Below are 7585 nucleotides of genomic sequence, written 5' to 3'. Positions count from 1 at the left end.
AGAGGATTATTGGGTGTTTGGATGTAATATGCATGTGACATCATGATGTCATTCATGACAATTCATACATACATAAGCAAATTAATCAATAATTTCTATTTTCATGCTGCATGATATATAAAGGGGGGCAGTAGTGTATTTGAAAAATAATGGACTAATATATTTTAAATGGACCAAGCTGGAGACTTTAGTTTTCTTCAATAGTATAATTTTGAAACAATACATGTTATATACATGTTATATATATTTGACATAACATCAGACTCCAAGGGAGCAACCTCCTCCTCCATCTCACATGTAAAATCCATATCTGTAAAACATAATATGTTGTGTACACATTAAAATCAAATATTATAGCATGTGTTACTTGTGCTCAAGGACACATATCAATGTTGCAATAAAGAGATACTGAACCAAAGTTAGGAATTTCCCAATTTCGATGGAGCATGCAATTAAAATAAAATGTATAATTATCGATGATAAATAATTAAATGTGATTGTCTGTATTTTGAAAATCCAGAAAAAGTATAGTGCACAAAACATTTAATAGTTATCATGTGTGTATCGCTTGATGATTGTTGTCTACATTTATACAAAATATCAACATGTGCTAGCCATGTTTTGAAGCACAAAGGTGTAGACTAAGAATCTTTAAGATCTTAATATTAAACTAATAAAATAAATATATATATATATATATATATATATATATATATATAATTAGAGGAGTACATTATAAGTTTTATTCAAATGGAATGCTTCATCATAATCCTGATCTGAATATTTTTTAAAAAACACCTTTAATGACATATCAATGAGTCAATGGACTTACCAGCATCATGCAAAGGCAGGTCTCCATCGGTGCTGGATACCTCCGGGCTTGACAAAATAACTAGATTTATTAATGATATAAATAAATATTATGTAACACAATTTGGGGGGCAGTAGTGTATTTGAAAAATAATGGACTAATATATTTTAAATGGACCAAGCTGGAGACTTTAGTTTTCTTTAATAGTATGATTTTGAAACAATACACGTTATATACATGTTATATATATTTGACGTACCATCAGACTCCAAGGGAGCCGGATCCTCCTACATCTAACATGTAACATCCATATCTGTAAAACATAATATGTTGTGTACACGTTAAAATCAAATATTATAACATGTGTTACTTGTGCTCAAGGACACTCATCAATGTTGAAATAAAGAGATACTGAACCAAAGTTAGTAATTTCATAATTTCGATGGAGCATGCAATTGAAATAAAATTTATAATTATCGATGATTAATAATTAAATGTGATTGTCTGTATTTTGAAAATCCGGAAAAAAGTATAGTACACGGAATATTTAATAGTTACCATGTGTGTATCGCTTGATGATTGTTGTCTACATTTATACAAAATATCAACATGTGCTAGCCATGTTCTGAAGCACAAAGGTGTAGACTAAGAAGCCTTGAGATCTTAATATTAAACTAATAAAATATATATATATATATATATATATATATATACTGTATATATATATATATATATATAAAATTAGAGGAGTACATTATACGTTTTATTCAAATGGAATGCTTCATCATAATCCTGATCTGAATATTTTTGAAAAAGACACCTTTAATAACGTGTGAATGAGTCAATAGACTTACCAGCATCCTGCAAAGGCAGGTCTGCATCGGTGCTGGATCCCTCCAGGCTTGTCAAAATAACTAGATCTATTAATGATATAAATAAATATTATGTAACACAATTTGTACATCAGCTTTAAATATAAATATTTGCTATTATAAAATAAAATTATTCTAAACTATTTAAAATAATATCTTTCAAAATGTGAAGACTAGACCACTAATATGAAAAATAAATTAATTAGTTCATCAAGGTGAGTGGAAAGAAAATGATGTCTTTCACATATGTCCTATTTTTTTTTAAATATTAGCCATCCGATTCTTATCATATATCATATGGCATATCTAAAAATAACTATTGGTCCCTCTTTTGAAATAAATCCAGACAGACAACACTGTGAATTACAACTGGTGACAACTAGAGCAATTACATGGGGTACATATATAAATGTGTGCAATGTACAGTAATATGGTTTCTGACACAACACATATTGATCACAATGCAAGACATAAGATATATTTTAAACTATGTCATCATGGTGCTGTTAGAATATGCTTATATATAAAGGTAATCCGAGAGTGAAAGATGTGATTTAAATCACAGTATTGTTTCATCAAAACAGTGTAATGATTAATAAAGATATTTTGTATCTTTAGATAAATTCAATATCAATATTTGAGAATGTCACTCTAAAGGAATAGTCTATTCCATATGTTGATGTAATGAATCGGATAGAGCATGCAATTTCAATAAAATATATAATTTCCACCTATCATCATGAATATTTAATTATCCTTCTCTCTTAATGATAAGAAGAAAATATCAAAGCATATGAGATGTATATTTATATATTCTGCACATGTGTAAAAATGTGTTAGTGTTGTCTAAATGTAGCCACCAACTGTCAAGCACTACCCAGGTGCAGAATCCAAAATGGGCAAGACCCTAATATTACATTCAAATAAAGATAGCAAGATTCAGAGGAATATCTTCAAATAATAATAAATTGTGATTCTGATTACAATGGAATTCGATCTCTGAATCGTGATATTTCTTTTTAAATACACTTGAAATCTAATTAGAGGATCCATGTTAATATAGATCAATGTGAAAGGATTAGGCAATGTTATGTCCAAATTCGTAAGCCAAAAGTGAAGTATAATGAGACATACCAGAATGGGACAAACCCGAGCTTGAGGGTCCATCACCAACATCCAGCTCTGTAAAATATTCAATCATGATTGGATATCATTAATACAAATCAGAACTTTGACATGAACAATCATACATTGGTTTTCAAATTGACAAAGTTAAACATATTTTAATTCTTCACGTGAGTTCATTGTTTTCTAAAATGTATTTATAAATAAAGAGATCATGTATATTTATTTTCAATATCTTATGTTGTTGACTGTCCCTTAAAGTCATTTTATGTATTCTTGCATTGTCATCAATTGTTATACATTGATCTGTCAATTTTTTATTTTATATTGCTAGTATAGCTTTTGTAATTTAGAAGATTGAAAATCAGGATACTGTATCCTTCACATTTATACTAATTAATGTATACATTTGACTAACATGTCTAAAGTAATGCCACTGTTACAGCAAACACATGTTCACGTCTCTGCGCAATTATATCTTCCATGATCTTTGCACAATAATTAAAAGCTTAATTGCGCATCCGTGATTATGAATTGATTTGGATCTAGTAGTGTGATGAGTATAATTTGTAAAGCTTTCAAATATATTTACAATTGTATGTATCACGATATTCCAATAGGATCATTGTAAAGATTGAATGATACAAATTAATATTTCTAACTTTTGTATGAATCTATATTCAATGTATGAAATGGCGGAGGATAGGGATTTCACGGATGCTCAATTCCATTTTTGCTCTGTGGCGCATATTCAGGATAGCGCAAGAAAAAGCATTATTCCTATTTGATGTGTGACAAATCTAAATTCAGATGTCTACCATCATAGGTAACGTCTGTTGTGAGATCTATATAGGTTGACTATATGACTATATACACATTGCTTAAATATGTACTCAAATATTGAAATATTATATGAAGTCTGATCTTTACCTGGTTCAGCCTTTGTCCCGCTTCCTCCCAGGTCACCAATTGGAGCTGCACTGGCCTCCGGGTTGGAAGTTTCAGGACCAGCAGCTGGGGACTGGGAGGGGGCCGAGGAGCGGGCGGAAGAAAAGGAGGGTGCATAAAGTCTCCTCATAAGGTTGTAGGAAAAGTTTCCGTGGGGGTGGGCCCAGCTCCTCACCTCTCAGATGGGCACTTCTCCACTCCCTCATGAGGTGGACTTTATTACGCAGCCACAACCTCATATGCCTGAATCTCTGCATGATTTGCTCCATGCTCCTCTATATGTAATGCACCAAATTCACAGAAACAGTGATAGACACCCAGAGGGCCCTTTTGATCGCCACACTCGTCGACCTCTTCTGAGTCCCAAACAGCTGAGGATAAAACTCCTCGACCACGTGGACCAGTGCAGCACTTTCCGCTCGGGTGAACCTGGGAGACATCCTGGCTAGTTGATATAGATATATGCAAATATATATAATATATAGAAACAGATATACCAACAGGCATTATATAATTGACAAAAATGGCAACGTGTAATGGACTTTTATATGGGGAAGTAAACATGATATACACCATGGAACATGGTATCTGTACATCTGATTGGATAAAATACTGTAATTTTTTTAGCATGTCTGTGAGGCTATACTGACTCAAGTCATGTTTGTGTGATGATCTCCGATTGGCCGTTACTTAATGGTTCATGGATTCATATATTTGTAACTTCCATACACATACCTCCTGGAGGTGCTGTTACTACATTTGGCATGTAGATTTTTCTTTAGAATTTATGAGAATGGTATGCATATATGTGACACATATATAATATACGGAATCCATTCAATATTAATATATTTTGTCAACATTATTTTTAATCACGATAGTAAATATAATCCAGACACATTAGTAAATGTTTATGACACATTTCGATGTTTCATATTGATCAAGTTATTTTTAAAAAGTTTACAAATATTGTAGATTCAAAAATGTAAATATTGTATGTATTTGTTGTTTATTAAATAAATATTGTGACTCATTGTGAAGTATTGACAGTGCTCTATTAAATGTATTTACAATTTCAACAATGCACATGTGTGTGCTAGTGCGTAAAATTATATTCGACTTTTCATAAATGCGAATCTCGTCTTGAAAGATACGTTTACCATGCTATATTTCAATAATGGTGAAATGCGTAATTTGTATTTATAATGGATGTTACTTTGAGAAAAATAAAGGGAATTTTTTAAAATGGAAAATCAACCTTTCTGTTCCTTATTTCTAATAATCAAATAGAGCATGTATTTGTCTGAAATGCTCACATAAAATTTTCTTTTTCACTGTGTCTTTATTGTTATGGAGCAGATATGCAATAGTGTGAAGTATCTAAAGACATCTGGCTAACCATTGCCACTATGCATTGTTGCCCACCCACAAATAAGCAGATATCTCACACTAATGCTTTGCTGATTATATGCCTATGCATATCGTTTTTGCAAACTTAGGATAAAATGAGAATGAACCATATGTGATTAACATAGTTAAATTTTATTTTATTTTAGATTCAAATCTGCTCTGTCGGAATTATGGAAGATTAACTTTGGGTTGCATTTCCCTTTCAATACAAATGAAATAGCTATCACAAGCTATTACCTAAAACTAAATAGTTGACATAATATCCACTATTCTAATAGTAAATATGCAATGTTAATTTTTTACAATAAATATGCAGTCATTTAAAGGGACAGTAAACCAAAAATAGATATTGACTTTAATACAAATTACACATTTTGTCATACTCGATCCTGTTATATGAATATACATTTGACCTGTGTGAGGACCTTGTATGTAAACTGTCCACTTATCTCCCTCCTTTGATGGAGCTTTTTAATGATTCATTGCATATACTCTCTTAAAGGGAGAGTATACTATAATATTTTGTTCACTAAATGTGTTTACAATTCCTTATTATTTAATCAGCAGCAGAGTATATAATGTATTCAATTTAATTGTTCCTGTTTGTATATGAATTATTATTATTTTAAAGCCACAACAAAATAAAATGTTTTTAGCTTGTCTATATAATCTGATCTCCTAACTTTATCACATTGTTCACATATACATACTTCTTATATCTGCAAACCAATCAACCAAATAAAATTTACAATGTATTACCTTATATATTGTATGCCCCACTGGGAGTGTAATATCTTATAATGGCTGTGTTTACACAGCTTTGCCTTGAGGCCAAAAACATTATGAATAGGTGGAGATACCATAGGAAAAATAAGCTATTTTAAAATCAAAACTAAGGGTAACGGAATTACTTGTAAAAATGTTATACACTCCAGCAGGTAAAGATGATAATTGTGAGAAATTATATTTTGAAATATCTATGAGTTAACTGTCCCTTCAAATGACTCCACTAGAGTGAAAAGTCATCAATATAGCATACAATAAATAGCTCTGTCTAAATGTGAAAATAAACTTAGCTATCATGTTTTCTTTAAAGATCATTTAATCTACATAGTTTACCTTGCAAATAATGATACCATAATAACTAAGCTATATTTATTTTAATAATAAAAAATGATATATAATAGAATGTGAATATAAAATTAAACTACACTCTCACTTTAATCTAACAAGTTCACCTACACATTTCTTAAAAGTGACATAACCAAAGTTGATATGTAGACTTTATACTGCATAGCCTCGTCATTAACATTTTATGATTTGTACATCTCTAAATCACACAACCAAAATTAGATGACTGCATCTAACTCCACCTTAACTTTTGTAAGATACAAGACTTTAACACTCATTATCTGCTTGAGCTGTGTTGATATTTAAAAACAAAAAAGTGCAATTGTATTATATTTAATATCAGGCATGTGCTTGTAAAATAGATACTTTAACAACCAGTCATAGAACTAATCTTTTCTTTACATGTCATAATATTAGAAGGATGTATTTATTATTATATTACTTGGATAGATAATATATATATATATATATATATATATATATATATAATGTATTTAAATAAATAAATAAAAGAATATATAGTATGTAAAGATATTTATTATATATATATATATATATATATATATATATATATATATATATATATATATATATATATATATATATATATATATATAAATATATATTAGATTCTAACAATAAATCAATATTCTTTTGGGAATTCAGCAAAAAAAGAAAAAAAAAGAACTCAGACTGGATAGCTATATATATATATATATATATATATATATATATATATATATATATATATATATATATATATATCAAAATAACAAGAGTATTGCATTGAGCAATGATACTTTTTTATTGGACTAGCTATACATTTATAAGTTGACAACCTTTCGGAAGAGTTCCTTCCTTTATCAAGTCTTAAAGGGACAGTAAACCTAAAAAATAATGTTATATAATTCTGCACATAGTGCAGAATTATATAACATTATTTAGGTGCTATAGCCATAAAACCCTTTTTTCACTTTTAATATTTAAAAAACATACCGCTTTTACAGACCCGCTCTCTGCTGAGCGGGTCTGTGACTATACAGCTGGCCCGATGCGCTGACTAAAAAAACCAGACCCGCTCAGCAGAGAGCAGAGAGCGGGTCTGTAAAAGCGGTATGTTTTTTAAATATTAAAAGTGAAAAAAGGGTTTTATGGCTACAGCACCTAAATAATGTTATATAATTCTGCACTATGTGCAGAATTATATAACATTATTTTTTAGGTTTACTGTCCCTTTAAGCATTACTGACCAATTTAATGGAATTCACAGATTGTATCTTAAAACACA

This window comes from Bombina bombina, chromosome 1 (genome assembly GCF_027579735.1).
Source record: "Bombina bombina isolate aBomBom1 chromosome 1, aBomBom1.pri, whole genome shotgun sequence".
In the NCBI taxonomy this organism is placed as follows: domain Eukaryota; kingdom Metazoa; phylum Chordata; class Amphibia; order Anura; family Bombinatoridae; genus Bombina; species Bombina bombina.
This window is presented reverse-complemented; position numbering follows the sequence as displayed.